This window comes from Callionymus lyra, chromosome 7, assembly GCF_982586985.1.
Source record: "Callionymus lyra chromosome 7, fCalLyr1.hap1.1, whole genome shotgun sequence".
Lineage (NCBI taxonomy): Eukaryota > Metazoa > Chordata > Actinopteri > Syngnathiformes > Callionymidae > Callionymus > Callionymus lyra.
In genome coordinates this window covers 5,253,173-5,277,428 of record NC_141824.1, presented here as the reverse complement: position 1 = coordinate 5,277,428, position 24,256 = coordinate 5,253,173, and the positions used below count along the sequence as shown (strand labels likewise).

The 24,256-nt window shown below is 38.4% G+C and overlaps 2 non-coding genes across 2 annotated transcripts; one reads left to right on the top strand and one right to left on the bottom strand.

Annotated features, from left to right (window-relative positions):
- Positions 1 to 15,389: 15,389 nt before the first annotated feature.
- Positions 15,390 to 15,602, bottom strand: LOC148074710 (small nucleolar RNA U3). The gene has a single exon (XR_015711986.1). It is a non-coding gene; the product is annotated as a small nucleolar RNA U3 (small nucleolar RNA).
- An 818-nt stretch (positions 15,603 to 16,420) lies between these two features.
- LOC148074709 (small nucleolar RNA U3) lies at positions 16,421 to 16,633 on the top strand. Its single transcript, XR_015712029.1, has one exon. It is a non-coding gene; the product is annotated as a small nucleolar RNA U3 (small nucleolar RNA).
- Positions 16,634 to 24,256: the final 7,623 nt, after the last annotated feature.

The window sequence follows — 24,256 nt, the reverse complement described above, 5'->3', positions numbered from 1 at the left end:
TGTTGTGTTCAAGACAATAAACTATCAAGGAAAGTTTTAATCTAATTGTCTTTTTTAATTTTAACTAAAAGAAACAAAAGTATTTTCATTTTAATGTAAAGACTGAAGCTCATAGGTCTTTGTCTTTGTTGAGATTGACAGACTAAACGGATCTGTCCAAGAAGCAATGAATTACACACATAAAAACACAAAAGTATCCCAAAGTAAAGGTTTATTTTTGTATTGAAAACATGTTTGTGTCCCTTGAAAGTGAAACAGCATTATTGAATTATTGTAATCAGATGCATTGTGGTCAGTCGTGTGTGAGCGATTGACTTCACTTATGTTTGCAAGGTTCCATATTAATACTAAAAACTCAAAAGTCTGTAGCAAGGTACACTTTTTTTTTGTTATATTCCATTATGTATTTTAAAAGTTGTATCATATAAAACCTAAACACTATAATGTCGTTTAAGCAATCTCTGAAATGACACTGCCACCTGCTGTCCAATGTGTGTTAGTAACTTATTCCTTATATTTAATATGATATAAATCAAGTTAGTTGGTAAAAAAGCAGCTTGACTGGAGTCTGTACATGTTTATCAGTTCAAATCATTAATAATAATGACTAATAATGAAAGGTATTATTACTATAAATTGTACTTTATCAGCACATCAGATACAGACCTAAGTTCTCCTCCATCTTCATGACTCTAAATTGTTTAGGCATTAAAGTTGATCAGTTTTAGGTGAGGAAGACTTTCTTCACTCTGGCCTTCTGCGACTTCTGCAGGAAGCTGCTTTTCCAGGGGTTCCGCTGCCAGACATGGGGGTACAAGTTCCACCAGCGCTGCAGCACCGAGGTTCCTCTTATGTGTGTCAACTACGACCAGTTACAGTAAGTTGTGTCACTTGAGAAGTTGTACAAAATCTTAAATTAAGCTGTGATTTAAAGTGTTGACTCTTCACTGAGGTCATGGTCAGTTTAAGCGCGTCTAAATAATTAACAATTTAATATAAAGAAAGTATTGTTTTTAACCTGATGCATCTATAAACATGTGTGCAGTTATAGATTAATATATAAGCAGGATAACATTCAGTAAAAAACCTTCATTTAAACTTGATTTTAATAACATTTTCTTTTGTGGTTCAAGCTTATTGCTAGTTTCCAAGTTCTTCGAGCACCACCCCTTCACTCAGGAGGAAGTTTCTTCAGAAGGGACGACCCCCGTGTCCGAAGTCTGTCCTTCACTCCCCCCATCAGACTCCACAGGGTAATCCCCGCTCTCTCCCTTTCTGCGTGTTCGTCTCTGTGCTCTCTCTTATTGATGGCTTCAAACCTTTCCAGATCCATATGCCACGCCACTGTGTCCCCGTCCAAGTCCATACCCATCCCACCTAGTTTCCGGCCCAATGAGGAAGACCACCGTAACCAGTTTGGGCAGCGGGACCGCTCGTCGTCCGCACCCAACGTCCATATCAACACCATCGAGCCTGTCAACATTGATGTGAGATGCAACAGTTGTTGATATAAATGACTTGATTTTTGATGTAAGAATGTGAAACCAAGTAGTCAGAGGTTCTGCCTGCATCTGAAAAAAATGGATGAATGTTCAAATGATTTCATCCGACGTTGTATATTCTTTCCTTAAACTATTTATCTATAATAATAGTAACACCAATGTTGATTCTTTACAGGATCTGATTCGTGATCAGTGCTTACCGAGGTCGGAGGGAGGTCATAAGGGGCGTCATAGCTCAGATGGTAGAGTGGTTGCCTGCAGTCCAAAAGGTTGCAGGTTCAATCCCAGCTCCAGACAATCTTGTGTCATTGTGTCTTTTGATGGCAGATTCGGCGCCATGTGGTGCAGCCTACTCCCATCAGTATGTGTGAATGGCTGTCAAAGCGCTTTGTGACCCTGGTCTATAAAGGCGCTATATAAATAGAGATTATTATTATTATTATGAAGATCAACACGCAACATTTCCCAAACATCCTGTGGCTTTCTTTCCAACCATTCCGCGTCTGCGTGCTCTTAGTCTTTTGTGTGTGTGTGTGTGTGTGTGAGACCCAATAATGAATATGAATATAAATGGAATGTTGAAAAAGACAATACCATATACATTTAATTTTGTGTTGTTCGCTTTGCTTGAACAACCAAATATGATAAAATGATTCATCCAACAGCTTCTACACACTCAGCTACTTGGTTAAATATGTAACTATAATAACAATTGGTACACATGTATGTATACACTTAATGGGTTTCCCGAGAACACAAAATTGTATGTACTTTTATGTACCAAACATATCTTTGACAAACCTTTTCAGTTTCAGTTTAGTTGCTGGTTTTGTCATTACATCAGCAAGCATTTGCTCAGTAGGACAATACTCCAGATGTATCTTGCCAGTGTTTACAATCTCCCTGATGAAATGATACTTGATGTCTATGTGCTTACATATTTGCCTGTTTACAGGGTTCTTGGCAAGTGCAATAGTACCTTGGTTGTCTTCGTACACTTTTGTTTGTGCATACAGGTACTTGTCCATTCCTTTAAGTTATGCCCAGTCTGCATCACTGTAGACTTTCAAACCTAGTTAACTTGTGTCATTTCTTTTGAAGCATAAACCTTGTTCTGCTGTACCTTTAAGGTACCTAAAGACATGTTTTACAGTGCTCCAGTGTTCTTCAGTTGGATCATCAAAATGCTGTGAGAGTTTACTGACCACAAAACTTATGTCTGGTCTAGTGCATGTGGACAAATATATTAAACTTCCCACTGCCTCTCTGTACTTTCTTGAATTTGTCATTTTTTCAGCATTTTCTGAATAGTCAAGTTTTGGTTCACATGGGGTCTCTCTTGCCCTACAGTCTTCCATTTCAAATCTTTTCAGTATTTTGTTCACATATCTTTTCTGTGACATAACAACTTGGCCTTCTGTTTGCTCAAAGTCTATTCCCAGAAAATGTCTGAGTCTTCCCAGATCTTTCATTTTGAACTTTTCAGTTAGCATTGTTTTCACATTTGTTAATACACTTTCATTGCTAGCTGCTATTATCAAATCATCAACCCATATAATGAGGATTACCTTTTCATCATGTTTTTCTTTTGTATACACACAATGATCAGCAGGGTTCTGTGTGAAATCATTTCTGATCAAACATGCATGTAACATAGCATTCCAGTTTCTTCCGGACTGCTTGAGACCATAGAGAGACTTATGCAGTTTACACACCAGTTTCTCACCTGTGTCTGACCATGTCTCGTAACCATCTGGTTGCTCAATGTAAAGTTCAAAATCAATAGGTGCATGTAAATATGCTGTCTTAACGTCCATCTGATGCAGCAGCAGATTCTCCTGCGCTGCCTTCTGCATGATCACCCTCACACTGGTCATATCAGCAGTAGGTGAGAATGTCTCTTCGTAATCAGTTCCTTGTTTTTGACTGTAGCCTTTTGCTACGTATCTTGCTTTGTACTTTTCTGTTCCATCAGTGTTACTCTTGAGTGCGTACACCCATCTGCCCCCCACTGCTCGTTTGCCTGGTGGAAGATGGGTGAGGCTGAATGTTTCATTTTCCTCCAGTGACTGCATCTCCTCCTTCATAGCATTGATCCACTGCCTTGAGTTGGTTGAAGCAATGGCATCCTTGTAAGTCTGAGGAATGTCACACACTGCTCTGTAACAGAAGTCAATACATGTTTGTAGTTTGTCTACCTTTTCTTCCGTTTCAAAGTCCTGTAGGTAAGTTGGTTTCTTTCTTTCCCTCTTTGGGTTCCGCCTTGTTCTCTCAGCATCGTCTTCTTGCTGAGACACTTCAGTCTGTTTTGGAGCAGTCTCCGAAACATCACTTTCCTTATCATGACTTGATGCATTTTCTTTGTTTTCATCAACCATTTCTCCTGACTTTTTGGCTGTACATCTCTATCACAATACTCAATGTGTGCTTCAGATGTTTGTGTCTCTTTTTCATTTGCTGTTTTGGTTGTGAATTTCACTAACCTGTGCTTTTGGACTTTTTCTGTGTCTGGATAGTACACCAGATAAGCTGGGCTGTTTTTATCATATCCTATAAAAACACCTTGCTGGCACCTGGAATCCAACTTCCCTTTCTCTTGTTTGTAGGCAAAACAGATGGACCCGAACTTCTGCAGTTTGGAAACATCCGGTTTCACGCCTGTAAACATCTCATATGGAGTTTTTCTTGTGCGTCTGCTGTAGCACCTGTTTCTAACGTAAGCAGCTGTCTGTACAGCATAGTTCCATAGTTTATCTGGTAAGTTACTCTCTAACAGTAAACACCTGCCCATGTCATAGAGAGTTCGCCAACCTCTCTCTGCTGTGCCATTTTGGTGTGGCGAATAGGGCGCTGACTTTTCATGCCTTATCCTATTCTTGGTCAACAGTTCTTGGAAAACTTGAGTTGTAAACTCAGTGCCGTTGTCTGAACGGACGCACTTGACTTCACCATAAGGTGCTATGTCTGCCAAGAATCTTTCTGTGGCATGAACTGCATCACTTTTAGCTTTAAGGAAGTACACAAACATTGTACCTGAGTAGTCATCTGTAAAAGATTGAGCGTATCTGTGTCCCTCTATGCTCGGGGTTCGCATTGGACCTGCTAGATCAGTGTGGACTAGCTGTAATGGTTTTGTAGCTTTTCTGTCTGGCTCCCTATTTCTACTCTGTGTGAATTTTCCTTTCGTACACACTTCACATATCTGTGTTGGTCTGACCACACTCCCATTTATCACCATGCCTTTTACAACACCTTGTAATTTTTGTACATCTTCATAATTGCAATGACCCATAATCTCATGCCAGGTTTGTATGTCGTGGGACACTTTACATTTATCAACACTCTGTTCAACAGTTGATAAATAATACAAATTGCCACTTTCATGAATGTCAAACCTGCTGCCATCTTTTGTGATCATGTGACTGTTCTTTTTCTTGAACGTGACTGTTGCTCCTCCATTCGCTGCTCTCGCCACTGAGAAGATGTCTTGGGGGTACGTTGGCATGTAGAGTGCTTGCCGAAGCTGTGCTCTGTGTTGTCGTCCGGTGCTGTCCAGGAGATGAATCACAGCGGTCCCTCTGCGTTGGGCGATTCCGTTGCACTCGCTCCCATCTGCCAGCTCGACTGCGTGGGTCTCTGGCTGAAATGTGTCGTCGAAACTCACAAACTTGCTCATGTCGTTCACGATGTGAGAGGTTGCTCCTCCATCCACCATGATGCTTTTCATCTTGATGTTGTCAGCTGGTCTCTCAGTCTTTGTATGTTTGGCCATGAAGAGATGGTCGTCATCACCTTCTTGCTCTTTCTCTGCAACTTTTCTGGCACCATCTTGATCTCCCTTTTTCTTGCACAGGGATTCTTTATGTGTGTTGCTTTTACAGTAACTGCACCACACTTTTCGCGTACATTGTCTTGCTATGTGTCCTTTTATTCCACACCTGTAGCATGTCACACTTACATCTTCATGTCTTTTGTTATTAAAGTGTGTATTCATATTTTGCTTGCTATGTTTTATGTGTGTTTTCATTACATTGTCCGTTGATTCAGCCGTTTTCATCTTTTCAGCTTCTTCATAGATTCTCAGCCTCCTCTTAAAGTCTGTGAATGTAACTTGGTCTTCATTTTGTGTCACATGGACAGCTAGAGGCCTGAACATGTCCGGTAGTCCACCAAGTATCATGGCTATGATTAGTCCATCACTCATAGCTTCACCTCCATTTCTCAAAGCAGTGATAATATTTTCCGCTCTTATAATATAGCCTGTGACACTTTCGTTGTCTGCCATCCGCAGCTTGGTCAACGATGTGTATAAACTTATTATTCTTGGCTTGCTTTTTCCGGAATAATGTTCTTTCAATATCTTCAGTGCCTCCCTGCCTTTATCAGCAGCGTCATGTCTGATTAGAGATAGACTTTTATCATCTATCAGTCTTATCAGTTCGGCATAGCAGTCAGCATTCTTCCTTCCGTCTAGAGCTAACTGCTCTTCACTAGCATCCGTGGGCTCATGCAAAATAGTCTCTGTCAGGTTTAAGATATGCAAGTGACCAAGCAATCTCGTTTCCCAAAGGTCATGCTTATCATCTGTTCCGTCAAAAAACAGTTGCGGCGATAGCATCCCTGCGGCTCCTCTGTTCGTCATCTCTACACGTGTTTTGCGGTCTTTTCTTCTGCTAGCTTGTTAGCACTTAGCTCTTAGCTCTAGCGTTCGCGTATTGCGTCGCGACGCTCCTCGTAACTTTGCCCGGTACTTATCTTCAAGTTGGCTCTCATTCTCTGCCACTTCTGTCCGTCATTAGTCACTAGCGGTGACCGAAGCTGTCTGGACCCATAACCTGTTAAGGATTTTCATTCAAACTCCACTTCAGTACAGCTTCAATCATTGCTTTATTTTCTTCATTAAACAACGGCTGGAACACACAAGCGTTAATCAACTTTTCCCGGAGCAAGTCACACATCACATCCGGGATCGAACAATACACATCCTTCAAAATAAAAGTACTGTGCATAACACAATGAGTAAAGGCGTTTTCTCTGACATTGCTTAACAGATGTAATTACAGTCAATGATTGCTTCAATATAAAAATATGGAAATGTGAAAAACTTATTTTTCTAACTATAAATGTTAAGAAGGATCAAGAGTTGCCAGTATTAGTTTCTGCCACGATTGGTCTCAGAGAATCGTCTTCACTGAACTGGTAATGTTTAAAAATAGGAAGTGAACTGTGATAGTTGTAAGATGAATGCTCCAGTAAAGCCATGAGCAAAACCATGGACAGTTGGTGGTTAGAGGGGCCGGGTGAGTAGCAGTGATGGTGTGTCTGTCTCTTTTTGCCCTGCAGCCCCCCGACCCACCCCGCCCGCTGCTTGAGGAAGCACCGAACACGGACCTCAAGCCCCCTCCTATACTCCTACCCCAATGACATAGTCTTTGATTTTGAGCCCGAGCCTGTTTTCCGAGGTAGTTAGGCCTCTGTGTGTTCCTGTGTTCTTCCTCTCTTCCCCCATCCTCTTCCTCCTTCACCTACACCTCCACCCCAGCACAACAGCCCCTTTACCTTGTGTCAAGTCCACTGTGTGTGTTTCCCTCTTTATGTTTTCACATGTTCTCTCTCATGGTTGTGGGATTCACTTCAATCTTACTGTTTCAAACACTGTGATGCACTTTTGTTACACACAGACTTCAAAAGAGTCGTTTTCTTCATCATTGTATGGTAAATATATGCAAATAAATGATGCTGTTTTTAAGAGATTCCTTAGATAAGTCAAGCGTTTTGATAATGAAGTAGTATTTAAAATTTCCATGTATCATTTACCAGTGTAGCTCCATTAAAAAATATTTGGCCTTATAAATAAGAATAGTCTAACTGAGCTATTTATTTATATATATATGACCTCTTTCATCGAATTGCATAAACGTGACTGCAAGTCAATAAAATAATTAGTTTTAGATTTGTAATTATTAAGGCTTTTAACTTGTATAAATCATTCTTGAAAGTATTCACAATTGAGAGTCAAAGTACGAATGAGTTTCATTCATGATGTAAAATGAAAAAATAATAAATCATAGGGTAACAAACATTATTTGCCACTGCATGACCTCTTCTGCACATTCAAACGGCAAACGCACTCTTTAAAGTCAACTTTCTTCTTCTCTCCTCTTCTGCCTTAACTCACTTTTTCAAGCTCCACATGCTTTTTCTCTGTTTCCCCTGCTGTCCAGGTACCACCACAGGTCTGTCCGCCACTCCTCCTGCATCTCTACCCGGCTCTCTGACCAACGTCAAGGTCCCGCAGAAGTCCCCGTGTCCACAAAGAGAGCGCAAGTCGTCGTCCTCGTCTGAAGATCGCAATAAAATGGTAAGAGACCGTCTTTGTGCTTTGATGAACGTTGCTGTGGTGATGATGAAGGTGATGGTGATGTGCCGTGAAACAGAAAACTCTCGGGAGGAGGGACTCCAGCGACGACTGGGAGATATCTGAGGGCCAGATCACTCTGGGTCAGAGGATAGGATCTGGTTCATTTGGAACGGTCTTCAAGGGAAAGTGGCACGGTAAGAGTCGGTCTAAATAGTTTAGTTTAACGCTGCTAGAGTCTACAGACTAGTGTTAATGAAGTTTCTTTTCTAAGGGATGGAGATTATTAAGGTTTTATACCAATGTGAATGATTTTTATGAAATTGTTACTAATAGGATACATTAGGACCGTTACATCCTTATCCTTAATATATATATTTTAAACAAAATCAGAAAGAAAATGGCAGCAAAACCGAACACTGTTTGGTAACTGCCATTTATATCATTATCGTGGCGAGTGTCTTTACTAATCCCTGGTCCTTTGTAAACATGTTACAGGGAAGATAAAAACGAGCTTAAATAGTTCGACCAGACTCAATAGAGAAGTGGTGTCAAACTCAATCACACAAATCTTCTAGCAGTTGAGGTTGTGGGTCTAACAACATGTAGATTTGCTAGGGTTCCCTAGAATCCATAAAAGTATTTAAAGGTACTACAGTACATTCAAGAATCTAATGATAAGGCCTTTGTTTGCATTGAAATACAATTTGAACCAGGGACTATCAGAGCTGATTTACATTGAGGTTCTACTTCAACATGCTTTATGTTGAAACTTCATTAAGAGAAATTGTCTCTGGGCATTATGGGAAAGTGTGAATTTATTGAGTTTTTTTCTAGACAAAATGTTTCATGATGTCTAAAAGTTGTACCAGACGGGAGTCAAGAAAACGTTTTCAATGAACTAAAAAATATATATATATATATATATATATATATATATATATATATATATATATATATATATATATTTTAAACATCTTTTTATTGATTTTCAGATATTAAGACATAAATTTTGAAACACACACACAAAATAAGTAAAAATAAAAGGTATAATACAAAAACAAAGAAAGATCCCACCCTCCACCCCCGTAGAAAACCACCCCGCGGTCTCAGAAAACCAAAATCAACAAAAAATCAAAATCAACTCAAAAAGGAACAATGATGCATAATAGTATACATTGATACAAACAGACAAAAACAAAAAAAAACAAAAGAAAAAACAATACTCCATACATATGGTGGTAAAAATAAAAATATAAGCCAAACTGTTCAAGTATTATGTAAGGTTCAGCTCTTTAACATGCTGCATGAAAGGAGACCAGGTTTCATGAAACTTCTCCAGACAATTTGACCGACTGTATTTTATTTTCTCTAACTGCAACATAGAGAGAAGTTCTTGAACCCAACTCTTAAATGATGGTGGCTTGTCTGACTTCCACTGCAGAAGAACAAGTCTGCTGCCATCAATGAGGAAAATGCAATTGCGTTTGCATGTGCTGTATTTACAGAGAGGTCAGGTGGAGGTCGACAAATATACACATGTGTGGAGAAGGTGTTATTGCTTTTTTACACATGCGGGAAATACATTCAAATATTCTACTCCAGAAACCTTTGAGTGATGGACAATGCCAGAACATATGACCCAAAGTAGCTGGTCTGTGAGAACATCTTAAACAATGTGGACTGACGTCTGGGTAGATTTTAGCAAGTCTCTCATTTGAATAATGCAAACGATGTAACACTTTAAATTGTATGAGACGTTGCTTTATGCAGTAAGATGACGAATGGATACACTCTAAGCTACGCTGCCAGAAACTTGCAGATCATTTAATGTTTCAATCGTGTTCCCAGGCTTAGTTTTGTCCCATGACAGAGGTTTGACATTTTGCATGATCCTCTATATTTTGGAAATATTACCTTTTATGTGTGGATTTAAGGAAAGAATCTCATTGCATGTGTTGTTGGATTGCACAAGTGGAAATTTAAGATATTTATTGGCAAAACTCCTGACTTGGAGATATCTGAAGAAATTACTTTTATGAAGATTGTGTTTTTGTTGTAGATACTCAAATGTTAGAAAATGATTATTTTGAATCAAGTCTTTTAGAAATACCAGTCCACTACTGTGCCAGACCTGGAAACCAGTGTCCATCTCGGATGGGGGGAAAAGATGGTTATTCAATAAGGGAGAGAATGTACTTAAATCTTTTAAATTCAAATGTTTCCGAAATTGATTCCAAATCTTTATAGAATTTTTAACAACAGGGTTGGAGATCTGGTGCTGGCCTATTGGTAGTGTAGCACTTAGCAGAGAAATGGCATTATTATTATTTATTTCCACATTAGCCCAAAGTGGACATTGTTTTTCCCGCCATGCACCAACACAAAATGCAAATTTGCACACATTTGCTGCCCAGTAATAGAACATAAAGTTAGGAAGACCAAGTCCTCCCTCCAACCTTGGAATTTCCAGAAAACATTTTTTCATTCTTGGCACCGATCGGTTCCATATAAATGCAGAAATTAAACTGTCAAGTTCCTTAAAAACAGATTTGGGTAAATAATAAGGAATCATTTGAAAGAAATAGAGGAAACGGGGAAGAACAGTCATCTTTATAGTGTTCACCCTTCCTGCTAATGAGATTGGTAAGTGGCTCCACCTTAAAAGGTCATTTTTGGTTCAAACAGAGTTTTGAAGTGATTGTGGAAGAAATCTTGGTATACATGTGTCATCTTTAAACCCAAGTAGGTACATTTGTTTGTTAACTGAAAGGGGAAGATATTATAGTCGATTGATTTTGCCAGATCATTGATTGGAAATACAGCACTTTTTGAAAAATGTAATTTGTAACCTGAAATGTGACCAAATATTTGTAATATTTCAATAACTCCAGGTATTGAAACAACTGGATTAGACAAATAGAGCAAAAGGTCATCAGCATATAGTGAACATTTATGAATTTCCTTGTTCCTCAACACTCCAAAGATTTCCTCCTCTTTCCTCAGAGCCAGAGGCTCAATAGCTAAATCAAAAAGAAAAGGTGAGACAACAACCCTGTCTTGTTCCTCTGTAAAGTTTAAAATACGTTGATGTTATTGAGTTAGTGTGTACTGCAGCCACTGGTGTGGAATAGATTATTTTGATCCAAGATATAAAGTTCCAACCAAAACCAAATTTTCCCAACACTGTAAATAAGTATTTCCACTCCACCCGATCAAATGCTTTTTCAGCGTCAAGTGAGATAACAACTTCTGGCATTTCAGTGGAATGGGAATTATATAAAATATTAAGTCAACGTCGCATGTTAAAGAAAGATTGCCTCCCTGGCACAGAACAAGTCTGGTCAGGGTGGATTATTTTGGTCACTGTTTCCAGAAGACGAGACAGAACTTTAGTGAGAATTTTATAGTCGCAGCAGAGAAGGCTTATGGGCCGGTAAGGTAAGGTAAGGCAAGGTAAGGTAAGGTAAGGTAAGGTAAGGTAAGGAAAGGTAAGGTAAGGTAAGGTAAGGTAAGGTAAGGAAAGGTAAGGTAAGGTAAGGTAAGGTAAGGTAAGGAAAGGTAAGGTAAGGTAAGGAAAGGTAAGGTAAGGTAAGGTAAGGTAAGGTAAGGTAAGGTAAGATAAGGTACGAGCCACATTCTCGCGGGTCTTTTCCTTTTTTAGGTATAACTGTAATAGTTGCCTGATTCATTTTTGGTGGTAGTTTTAAAGTTATACGTGTTTCTTCAAATAATTGACTTAAAATAGGTGAAAGTTTATTTGAAAACATTTGATGAAATTCAGTGGGGAATCCATCTGGACCAGGTGCTTTTCCGCTTTGCATTGAGTTTATAGCTAGAGTTATTTCCTCTGTTGTTATTCTGGAGTCTATAACAGATTGTTCTTGTTTATTCATTTGGGGAATTTGCATATTTTCTAAAAAGTCCTCAATCTCCAATGATGTTGCAGAAGTCTCAGAGGTATAAAGGTCACTATAAAATGTTCTGAACTGGTCATTAATAGTTTGTGGATGTACAGATGTCAAACCCTCAGCTGTATTCATTTCAGAAATGATACGATTTGCTGCCGATTGTTTGATTTGGTGACAGTAGTCGAGCCACTTTGTCACTGTGTTCATAGTAGGTTTGTTTTGTTTTCAGGAGGAGTTTCTCAATTTGGACAGTGGTTAAATGATTGTATTCGGCTTGTAATAATTGTCTTTCATTGAATAAGGATGGATTAGGCTGAGATGCACATTTTTTATCTAATTGTAATCATTTCTGCTGTATCTCATTGAGGCGTTTAGTTCTTTCTTTCTTGACATTTGCTGAAAATGAAATAATTTGTCCCCTTAGATAAGCTTTGAGTGCCTCCCAGATTGAAGTGTAGGACATCCCGGGAGTAATATTGATGTCAAGAAAGAAATCAATTTGATCCGAGAGAAAATGTTGAAGGTTTTTGCTTGACAATAAGAGCGGGTCAAGACGCCATGTGCGTTGAACTGGTGCACTGTCTGGAAATGCTATGTCCAGTTGGACTGGTGCATGATGGGAAATCACAATACTGTGGTATTGGCATTTTGTTACACACGGCAAAATTCTGTTGTCTATCAGAAAAAAGTCTATCCTCGAAAACGATTGGTGGAAAAAAAAGAATATTGTTTGGTAGTGAGGTTTAATTTCCTCCAGGGGTCAGTAAGTGCATAAGATTGTTTAATGAGATTTACTGTATTTGCTGATTTTGATCAATTATTTTGAAGTTTAGTGGAGGATCTATCTAACGTTGGCTCAGGTACGAGATTAAAGTCACCTCCTAAAATGATGTTATATTTGTTAGGATCTGGAATAGTTGCTATTAGTCTAGAGAAGAAGTGAGGATCAGTTAGGGCCATAAACATTAACTAGTGCCACCTCAGTTCCAGACAATCTACCCACGACTATGATATATCTTCCCTTGTTATCAGATATGAAATTGTTTAGTTGAAAACAGACTCCTTTTCTAATAAGTATGGCAGCTCCTCTTGACCTATCCCCATAATCAGAGTGATGTTCTATCATCCCCTCTTTAACTTTGAGTGTTCTTCTGGACGTAAGTGTGTCTCTTGTAAGAACATTATCTCTCCACCTAATGACTTCAGGTGTGTAAGAGCTTTGTTACGCTTAATAGTAAGTAAGTAAGTAAGTAATATTTATTTATATAGCGCTTTTCGAGACCAGGGTCACAAAGCGCTTAAACAATCAAAACAATACTCAAAAAAGTACATACTTTAAAGATCAAGATAATACTGAGAACAACACAGGAGTTCGAGAAATTCAAGGAAAAGCCTGAACAAATAGAAACGTCTTAAGATGTTTCTTAAAGGAGTCAGTAGATCCATCAAGAGCAAAGAGAGAGAAGATCGTTCCAAAGCTTAGGAGCAACAGCCTGAAAAGATTTCTCTCCTCTGGTCCTGAGCCGTGTGCGTGGAACCATCAGTAGATTCTGATCCACAGACCTCAGAGCCCGAGCTGGGGTGTAAGGCTGGATCAGATCAGTGATGTAAGGAGGAGCCTGACCATGAATAGATCTGAAAGTAAGAACCAGAATTTTAAAGTTGATCCTGAAAGAAACTGGAAGCCAGTGAAGAGTTTTAAGGATCGGAGAAATGTGAGTTCTTCTACTAGAGCAGGTCAGAATTCTGGCTGCAGAGTTCTGAATCAACTGCAGACGAGACAAGATCCTTCTTGTTAAGACATGAAAACAAACTGTTACAATAGTCCAGACGAGAAGAAACAAACGCATGGATAAGATCCAGATCATGTTCCAACAACATTTTCCTAAGTTTAGAGATTTTTCTCAGTTGAAGGAAACAGTTTCTGGTCAGTTTTCTACAGTGTTGAACAAGAGACATGTATTTATCAAATACAACACCCAGGTTTCTCAGGCTGAGTTTGACAGACTGACCTAAGTCACCCAAGTACTGACTCAACCCTGGAACCTTATCATCAGGAGCAATCACCAGTGTTTCGGTTCACTCCTTTTACGTTCCAGCTTATAAAAGGTGTTGAACCTAAAGACAGTGGGTTGTGACTCATATTTTAACATGGGTGTAAATACACTTGTAACTGTATGGAGTAAACATAAACAAACAAAAACAACATCAACAAATAAACCTACCATAAAAGGTATCTGCACTAACACGCTCAGGAAGCTAAAGTTGGCCCCAACAGAACTTGACTTAATACAATTAAGGCTCCACTGATGTTTTTGTTGACATACTCGCGCCTCTGCAGCAGTAGAAGGATTTCTCCACATTCTTGTAGGTGATTCTGAAGCGGGCAGGATAAGCAAATCCGAACCCCGTCCACTCCACGAAACCGACTCTTGACGTCATTGAACGCCGCGCGTGCTTTGGCAACACTTGTCGGGTCAGGAAACACTGAGATGCTGACTCCGTCCACACTGATGCGTTGTTTGATCCGAGCGAGTCTCAGGATGTTTTCACAGTCTTGGAAGTAGTGAACGCGGGCTATGATGGTGTTTGACCGGCGTCCCTCTGTAGATCCAGGCGGGGAGAGACGGTTCTGTCCAGGAGTGTCCTTCAGATCAAAGGCTGCAGAAGGACACAGACTCGGTGTTGCATTCACGGGTCTCCGGGATTCCGACGATCCTTCCATTGTTCCTCCGCGACCTCGCCTCCAAGTCCTCGCATTTATTGTGAAGTTGGTCCACGACCCCCGTGAGCCGCTTCACCTCCTTCTTGAGTGAAACAACATCATCCGTGCACGTTGACAAACTTTCTTCCACATCCTTCACCGTAGCTTTCATGGCGGAGAGTTCAGAGGTCAGAGTTCAGAGTTGATCGTCGACCTGTATTCTTTGAGCTCCGCTCTCGCTGCACCAATATCCGCTGGAATCACCGCCATCTCACTTTCCAACACTGCGCCAACTTCTGTTTGAAGGATTTCAAGTAAATCCTTGCGCACCGAAGATAGTAGTTCCATCTTGAGCGATTCAGTGACCGACGCGTCGGGTGCGGAGACACTCCTTCTCAGGAAAGCTACTTCAATGGAGCTCGGGGCTAAAGTCGGCGTCGAAGGCGAAGGCCTCGTGGCTTGAGTCGCTGTTTGCCCACCTTTGCTTGATTTACCAGCCATTTCAAAGTTTGGGTTTTTAGGCATATGGTTTAGCAAAGGTAAAATTGGAATGTTTTCCAAAAAGTGCGCTGAAAAAATTACTTTTATATAGTCGTTCTGTGGAGCTCCAAAAAACATGTCTACTCCATTGCTATGCTCAACAGCGCCCCTAAATATTCAGGTTTTTAACAAAATACAAACACATATCTCTACTAGTCTCACAAATCAATGAATCTGACAAATAAAAGTTTCTGCTTCTGAATCCTTTAAGCAGAAATGATGCCAAACTTGATGGTTTGTTAGAGCAAATGAATCCTAAAGCTTTAGTTAAGGATGAACTACTCTAATGGAAGTCTTCAGTGGTTCATGAGGCTTAATCTCACCATTACTGCTAAACTCATAAAGGTTTAACATTTAGTTGTTATGAACCAACAACCACTCTGATCATATTCCTCTCAATACTGCACAAGGAAGTAAAGAAGGATCATCAATGACAGAGAACATATGAAGTGAATCATTATTCTCTGTCTGCTTCACACTCAGGAAGGAATATCACAACTCTTCATCATGGTTAGTGACACCAAACACTTTACAAACACATTTCTTAAGTTAAGAACTATAGAAACGATCCCTGAAAGTATAGTCTTAACTTATCTCTGCACCAACATCACACTCCATCCTCACACCAAACTATTATAGTGATGGTTGATTTTGTATTTATTATTTTTCTTCTGCATTCATTAATTTGAACAAACATGATACTGTGTGATTCACATTAAATACACAACATGAAATGTATTTACAAATCAAACACATGCACCACAATACTTTCAAACTAGGTTTCTACATTATTTAAAAAACACAAAAAGTAAAGCCAATATTATAATAAACAAAAGTCAATTAATAAAATACTTTGTAAGTATTGAAAGTGCTTTGTACTTCTTAGCTTGATGAAGCAGTGTCATTATTTTTAAGTGTCCACTAGATGGCGGTCTCTGCACTATTTTCCATTGTTTTGAACAACTTTTCTAATGAAACATAATTTTTAAACTGATGGCGCCACCTACTGACCTCTAAACAACATGACACTGTTTCATTTGGCTTCATCAACACATCACTATTAAATACACAACATGAAATGTATGTTTATATCAAACACATGAACCATAAAGCTTGCACACACATGGAGTAAAGTCAATATTATAAGAAACAAATGTCATTTATTGAATCATTTTGAGTAAAAAATTCTTTATTTCTGTGAACTACACTACAAAGAACAAGCACTTTTCTGGACTGATTTGACATCTGTGATCTATGAGGTTTAGATCTGGAGACTGACTAAGAGACTCCAGGTCCTTACAATGATTTTTATGAAGCCATTCCTTCAACACAAAGGTCACCTTTGGATCGTCACTGTAATGGTTTGGTGTGAGGATGGAGTGTGATGTTGGTGCAGAGATAAGTTAAGACTATACTTTCAGGGATCATTTCTATAGTTCTTAACTTAAGAAATGTGTTTGTAAAGTGTTTGGTGTCACTAACCATGATGAAGAGTTGTGATATTCCTTCCTGAGTGTGAAGCAGACAGAGAATAATGATTCACTTCATATGTTCTCTGTCATTGATGATCCTTCTTTACTTCCTTGTGCAGTATTGAGAGGAATATGATCAGAGTGGTTGTTGTGTTCAAGACAATATACTATTAAGCGACATTTTTAATGTAATTCTTTATAACTTTTAACAAAAATAAAAATGTATTTTCATATTAATGTAAAGACTATAGTTTGTAGGTCTTTTTGTCTTTGTTGAAATTGATATTAAAAAATATCCAAACCTCTGTGGTGCTCGTCTGTAACATCTCTCTTGTACTGAAGCCTTGACGACAACAATTGTTCTGGAAAAATGAAAAGACACTGTTTCATGAAGCTTCACCAGACCATCACTAGTATTTGGATATTTTAAGTTTGTCATTTTGGAACAAGATGTGGACAAAGACCATTGAGCATCATTTGCTTCTTTAAAATGAACAAACATTTTTTTTACTATAACTCTGAAAAGGAACCCATTATTCTAAAATGAATCACAACTGTTGAACAACATGAGGCTGAGTAGAAAATTAGTATTTCACCTGAACTAAATTGCTTTTACCATTTAGCAGAACAAACAACCACTCTGATCGTATTCCTCCTCTCAATACTCCTAAAGGAAGTAAAGAAGTAAGTAATTTGTATTTATATAGCGCTGATCATCAATGACAGTGAACATATGAAGTGAATCATTATTCTCTGCATTATCATTTTTTCACTGATAGCGGTTGATTTTATTGCCCATATATGAGACAAACATACTTTGTACGTTTCACACGGTTTCAAAATCAACAGGTTATTTTTGTTTCCATGGTTCTACAAAGACATGTGACACTCTCTATAGGAGGATTTTATGGATCTCTTGGCCCTGACTCACTGTTTCAACCACACCTTAGATCTTGTTCTAGCAAACAGACCTGAAGTTAAAACAACAAATGTCTCTCCTCAGAACTCAGTTTTGTCTGACCATCAAGTATTAAATGTGTTCTATGTATGTAGAATCCTGCTGATAAATTCTTGAGGAGCGTGATATTACTTTTTAAATTTAAAATATTTGTATCGAGCACAAGTATGCAATACAGGCATTCCAGGCAATGTTGGTCTGATGTAAAGGCAACTATGTAAATATGCAGACACAGCAATGTTACGTATATGCTCTTTTTTTTTCAAGAGACAGTAAATTCAGAAAAATAATCTATTGCAATACCAAAGAAACAACAACAACAGAGTGTACATATAGAAACAAAAAAAACACATAAAACAATGAAAAATAAAGGTCAAGACAAAATCAATCCCTCCTGTATCACTGCTGTATTTAGACAGAGCTTTACCTTGTAATTTAAATGAACATGTTGATTGAAGATTAAACCAATTCTAAATATTTACAGGGTCTTAATCTGAATAAATAAAAAAGTTTGCATTCAACTTTTATCATTTAGTTCTAGTGATGTTCTGGATCATGGAGATCTTTTAAGGCCCTTGTATATGAATTGTTTGGCATTTGAATTTTCTGCTCCTGCACTCTGCTCAATTCATGAGTAAAAAAAAAATCAATTTTTGGAACAAATCATTTAATCGATTGTCGAGAAACAAAACAAATGCTTTGAGACACCATTTCAAATGTAATCTAGATAGAACTGCTCAAGGATTGTCAAGTTCAGAACACTCTTGCTTTCAGTACAATTGTTCTGGTGGTTGTGATCCAGTTGTGGGTTCGACTCCAGCCCAAGAAACATCAAAGTTCTTCGGTTTAAATAAAATACTTGGGAAGAAGTAATGTGACCTTCCTTGGTGAAAGTTTGTGTTGTTTCTCCACTGAAGGTCATTCTAAAGTCGTTCATTAAAAGTTGGGAAATGACATGACATCAATTTAAATACAGTTGGTGCTGAAATACTTTGTAAAATAGAGCTACTATAACACAAGTTGTCCACAATGATTGATTTTAAACTTTTTTAAAGAATTTAAGTGTTAACTTGAACTTTTTCTTCTAATCTTTGCCTATGAGGTTTTGTTGTTGTTGGAGTTTGTTGTGCATTACCATCTGGATCCACCGATACTAATGGATTTTTTTTATTTTTTTTATTTTTCAGAACAAAATGGTACATTCAAGTATAAAGTATTGAGTGGAAAATAAAGATGAAATTATCAAACTAGTTACTTTAATACTTATATTTTTCAAGAGTTAGAAAAAGAAAATCAATAAATGCATTGAAGCAGGGCAAATATGGAAAATAAAATGACATATTTCCTTTAATTAAATCGCTTCTAATTGGTTTGACATATTCTGTCCATTTGGTCCATATCTTGTAGAACTTGTTCATATCTGTTTGGAGTGCAAAGGATAACTTCTCTATCTTATAGATGTCGTAAACGATGTCTATCCAGTTCTGTCGTGGGTGGTTCAACTTGTAACCACTTCCTCGTGATACATTTTTTACTTGCTGCCAACAATATGAAAAGCAATTTCTTGTCTCCATTATTACAGTTTTCTATTGGTTAGTCACCCAGGTACATGTTTTCACCTTTACAGGGAAGATTCACACCAAAAATGTTGTTTAAATGGCTGTGGATCTCTGTCCAAAAAGCTTTGATTCCACTGCAGCTCCAAAACACATGCCAGTGATTTGCTCCATTATACCCGCAAAGTCTCCAACATGCTTCATCCGTGCCCATGTGTATTTTTGAATGGGTGTGATAAAAAAATCGAATAATATTCTTCCAACAGAACTCCCGCCATGTATTTGATCTTGTTGAAAACCATTGTAGATGATACATTTTTTTCCCAGCTCTCATTTGTGATTGATATATCTCCATCTTTTTCCCATCGCTGCTTTATATATCCTGTGTTCTCTTGTTTAGATTGTCGAATTCCTTTGTACAATTTAGATACTATTTTATTGCTATTATTTGCCTCCAATAATGAAATGAAAATCTCTAGTAATCCTTTTCCACATGCATCAATTGGCTTTTTCAAATTTTGATTAAAATAATTTCTGACTTGTAAGTATCTGTAAAAATCCTCTTTTTCTTAAGGTTTTCAAAACTCTGAAAATTCCCTTTGTGAATAAATGATTGATAATCAGTTAAACCTTTTGAGATCCAAGTCTTAAATCTGCCGTCCCTTTTATTGGGCACAAAATCGGAGTCAAAAGCACACCACCTCAAGATCCTCGGGGAATCCCCTAGGTGGCAGGACTTGACCAATTCTTGCCAAGATTTTAGGAAAATCCTTAAAAAGTATAGTAGTAAAAAAGGAGTAAGTAGTAAAAGTATGATCTGCAACCTTCATTTCATCCTGTAGCTTGTTCTCTGCTATGAGAGCAATCAATGGAACACCATTTACGCTAGAACCTTCCAAGTTCTTCCAACCTGCAGTGTAAGATCTTGAACAGAGACAGATTAAGGGCCTCAACTGTGCTGCATGGTAATAATGTTGAAGGCAGGGCAGGCCCATACCTCCCTTCTCTTTACTTAATTGCAGTGTTTTATATCTGACCCTGGGTTTGTTCCCCTCCCACATAAATCTTGAAATTAATCTGTCCCATTCTATAAATTGTTTTGGTGGAATTTTGACCGGGAGACATTGAAAATGATATAATATTCGTGGCAGAATATTCATCCTGATGGAGTCTATCCTTGAGTGAAGATTTAAATATGGTATAGTTGCCCATCTTTGTAAATCCAACTTAATTCTTTCACTCAAAGGTCCATAGTTGATGTCATACAGTCTCAGCAAGTCTCTAGGTAGTGACACCCCTAAATATTAGAATTTTGCATCCCATTTCCAGTTATACATATTCCTGATTTTTCATGGTGGGTCATAGTTCAGTGTTAGAACTTGGGTTTTATCAATATTAATTTTGTAGCCTGATAATAGACCGTATTCTTTTAGCATCTCCATCACTTGTGTCTGAGAAGGTTGTGTTATGGTCAACAATAAATCATCAGCAAACAACGCAAGCTTTTGCTCCCCCGTGGACATCATGACTCTTTGGATTTCTGTCCTCTGCCTTATCCATTGACCCAGAGGTTCTATGAAAATGGCAAACAATAGTGACGCACAACACCCCTGTCAGTTTCCTCTCTTCAGAACAAATGATTTTGTTAAATCTCCATTCATTTAATTCGAGCCATTGGTGTTTTGTACAATGCTGCAAAAGTATCAATTATAGTTTCATGAAATCCAAATTTTTGCTAAAACTTTATATAAAAATGACCAACTTACTGAGTCGAACGCCTTTTCTGCGTCCAGACTCAGTAACAGCGTTTCCAAGTTTTGATTCCCAGCTTGTCTTATAATGTGTAATGCTCTCCTGATGCTATCTTGAGTTTGTCTATTTCCAACAAAGTCTGTCTGGTCCTCATGAATTAATTTAGGTAAGATTGGTTCAATTCTTCTTGTTAGTATGGAGGTGGACAGTTTATGATTAATGTTCAAAACGCTCACTGGATAGTAATTCCCAGATTCCATATTATCTTTCCCTTCTTTGGGAATGACAGATATGATCGCCTCGCTCCATGAGGTACAATTTTATGTTCTAAAACCCAGTTAAATGTTCTCAGGAGTGTAGTAGTTAGTTGATCTTGCATTATTTTGCACCACTCGGAGGTAAATCCATCTGTTCAGGGGGATTTCCCTCCTTTTAATCTTTTAATTGCTGATCAAAGTTCATTTTCTGTGATTTTTGATGTTAATTTTTCGTTTTGTTCATTGTTAACCTTTAGAAGCTCAATTTGGGATAAGAATTTGTCAATCTGGTGGACATTAGCTGTTTGAGGTTGAGAAAAGAGCTTTTCATAACATTTTAAGAAACATTTCTGAATGTTTTGTTGATTAGTTTCCACTCTATTAGTTGTGTATAGACCGGTCAGCTTGCAGTTTTCTCAATTTTAGGACAGGAGCCTGTTGGGAGAATGAGTGAAGTTCTCGATGCCTGGACAGAGTGAAGAACAACCAGACTTGTCAAAACTTGTTACTCGCGAGGGGAGACACTCAGACCGTAGAGACCACGCTCAAACAATCTCAGTGAATACCAACGGTCTGTGTCTCCCTCACGCTTTTTATTTAGTTTCACAGCTACGTCAGCCACAACCAGGCTGGAACAGGTTTACAGATACGATGAACGTTGTTTATATGAGGGCACACGCGCTGGCGGGGGTTGACCTTCGGTTGGCAGGAGCAAGACAAGAACCATCTTACAGTTTGTGGATTAAACGTCATGGTATGTGGTTTCATCAGCCATGATGCACAATTTTTATCAGTAATGATGCACAAGTTTTATCAGTAATGATGCACAAGTTTTATCAGTAATGATGCACAAGTTTTATCAGTAATGATGCACAAGTTTTATCAGTAATGATGCACAAGTTTTATCAGTAATGATGCACAAGTTTTATCAGTAATGATGCACAAGTTTTATCAGTAATGATGCACAAGTTTTATCAGTCACAAGGCACCGACTTGTGAGGGACAAACATTCTGATCACTAATATTCTTATAACAGAGCCTCATAGATTTTCCACCAGCCTCGTAGTATTTTTTCTTGGTGGAAAGTAGTTTTTTTGTATTTCATGTGTATTTATTTCATCTATTTCTTTTCTTAGTTTTTGAACTTTCAATTGAGTGTCATCATCTAAGGACTGAGAGTGTTTCATTTGAGTTGTCCTCAGTTTGTCTTCTAATTCCATAAGTTCTTGTTGTCTGAGTTTCTTCTCCTATGAAAAGATAGAAATTATTTTACTCCTCAACACAGCCTTTGTTTAGAGCATCCCATAATATTGGTGGTTATACTTCCTTTTTATCATTTAATTCTAAATAATCTTCAATTTCAGCTTTCAGTTTATCTTTAATAGCGTGGCTATTTAACATTTTTGAATTTAGTCTCCAAACTGTAGATCTAAGCTTTTGACCAGACAAACGTCATATAGACAGGACCGTGGTCAGAAACACTACTAGGGCCTATTTCACAGATAACAACAGATCACGAGAGTAAACATTATGAGCTGCTGAGTAATGTGTATATTCTCGATTTTTTGGAGTTCAACTCTCTCCAAGTATCAATAATTCCCACTTCTTCCATAATATTGTTGAACTTATTGTTGATGTTTCTTGTGTCTGACTTGCCATTAGATGAGTCCATTTTGGGGTTAAGTCGAAGATTGAAGTCGCCCCCACAAATCAACATCCCTTGGCTTTTTGTTGTCATTATTTCAAGTAAACGTTTAAAGAAGGACTAGTCACTCCCAGGTGGAACATACACGTTAAAGAAACTCACCAAATCATCTTCAACTTTACCTGTAATTGTTATAAATCTACCTTCATTATCTTTATACTCTGAGATGTGCTGGTAATTGACTGTGTTATTTATGAGGATTGTCACTCCCCTCCTTCTTCCTGAACTGTGAGAAGCATAATAGACGTGTTTAAATCCTGATTTATTCAGTTTACCATGTTCTATGTCATCAAGATGTGTTTCTTGTAAGAAAGCAATGTGCATTTTATCTTTCTCAAGTTTTTGACAATATCTTCGCCCTTTTAACTGCGTTGAGTACGCCGTTAATATTGAACAAAACTATATTTATTGATCTTTTATCCATTACTGGTGTCCTTTTTGAACAATTTCACAAAACTGGTATGCTCCCTCCCCCCTCAAAAACCAAAAACAAATAAACAAAGCCAGAAAATCTAACAAACTCAATATTACATTCAACTTAATAAACAACTTGAGTGACTCTCAAAGGAGGGTCTCAGGAACTGACATGCAAGTGTGACGTCGTATCTCCATTTTCTCAGATCCTCCGTTGCTTCCTCCACTGTAGCGTAGGTTCTGGTTCCGTCTTTGTATTTCACTCGTAGTCTGGCCGTGAAGAGAGTCTGAAATTGAACTTGGTTTTCCTTCAGGACTTTGCGCACCTCTGCATACTCGCACCGCTGTTTGATGATGGCTGGAGGATAATCTTGATCCATGTTTATTTGGTTAGATTTCCAGGAGAATCCTCTGCTCTGCCACACCTTGGGAAGAATCGACTCTTTCGTTGAGAAACTCAGAAACTTGACGATGATGGAGGTCTAGTGGACCGGTGCGCTCTCTCCATCCTCAGCTCCTCTGCTTTCTGTCATCCCAAGTCCTTCACGAAGCAAGTTCTCCACAAAAGTTATCATGGAGGATGACTCCTCAGCCCCCTCCGGAACGCCATAGATCCGTATTCTTTTCTTCTTTTCTCTTCTAGATCGACTTTCCAAGTCCACCATCTTCTCCTCGACTCTCGCGTGTAGCTTTAGCATCTCCGTATAAACTTCCTCGACGTTCTGAAGCCTTTCTTCTGCCGTCACCATCCGTCCCTCTGCCTCTTCCATCCTTGTATTTAGCTCCGACATCTCTTCTTTTAATGATTGAAATTGAGTTTTACTTTCCTGTCAGAACCCTCTCAGTTCTTGCAGGATGAGATCCATGTCGGCCATGTTGGCTCCTAGCTTCGTTGTCTGCGCCGCTACAGGTGTTTTCTCTGTCCTTCGAAACACGTCTTTCGGGTCCAAATCATGGAAGAATGCTTGACCCCTTTGTTTAAAATGTGAATTATTTAGAAATGTCTCTGTTTGTGGGGGTTATTTAGTAAATTGATCAGGTTCTATTGAGAGCTTCTTCACAACATCACATTGATGTTCACCCAGATGCTCCTGACAATTGTGTATGTTTAACTTTGACATTCAATC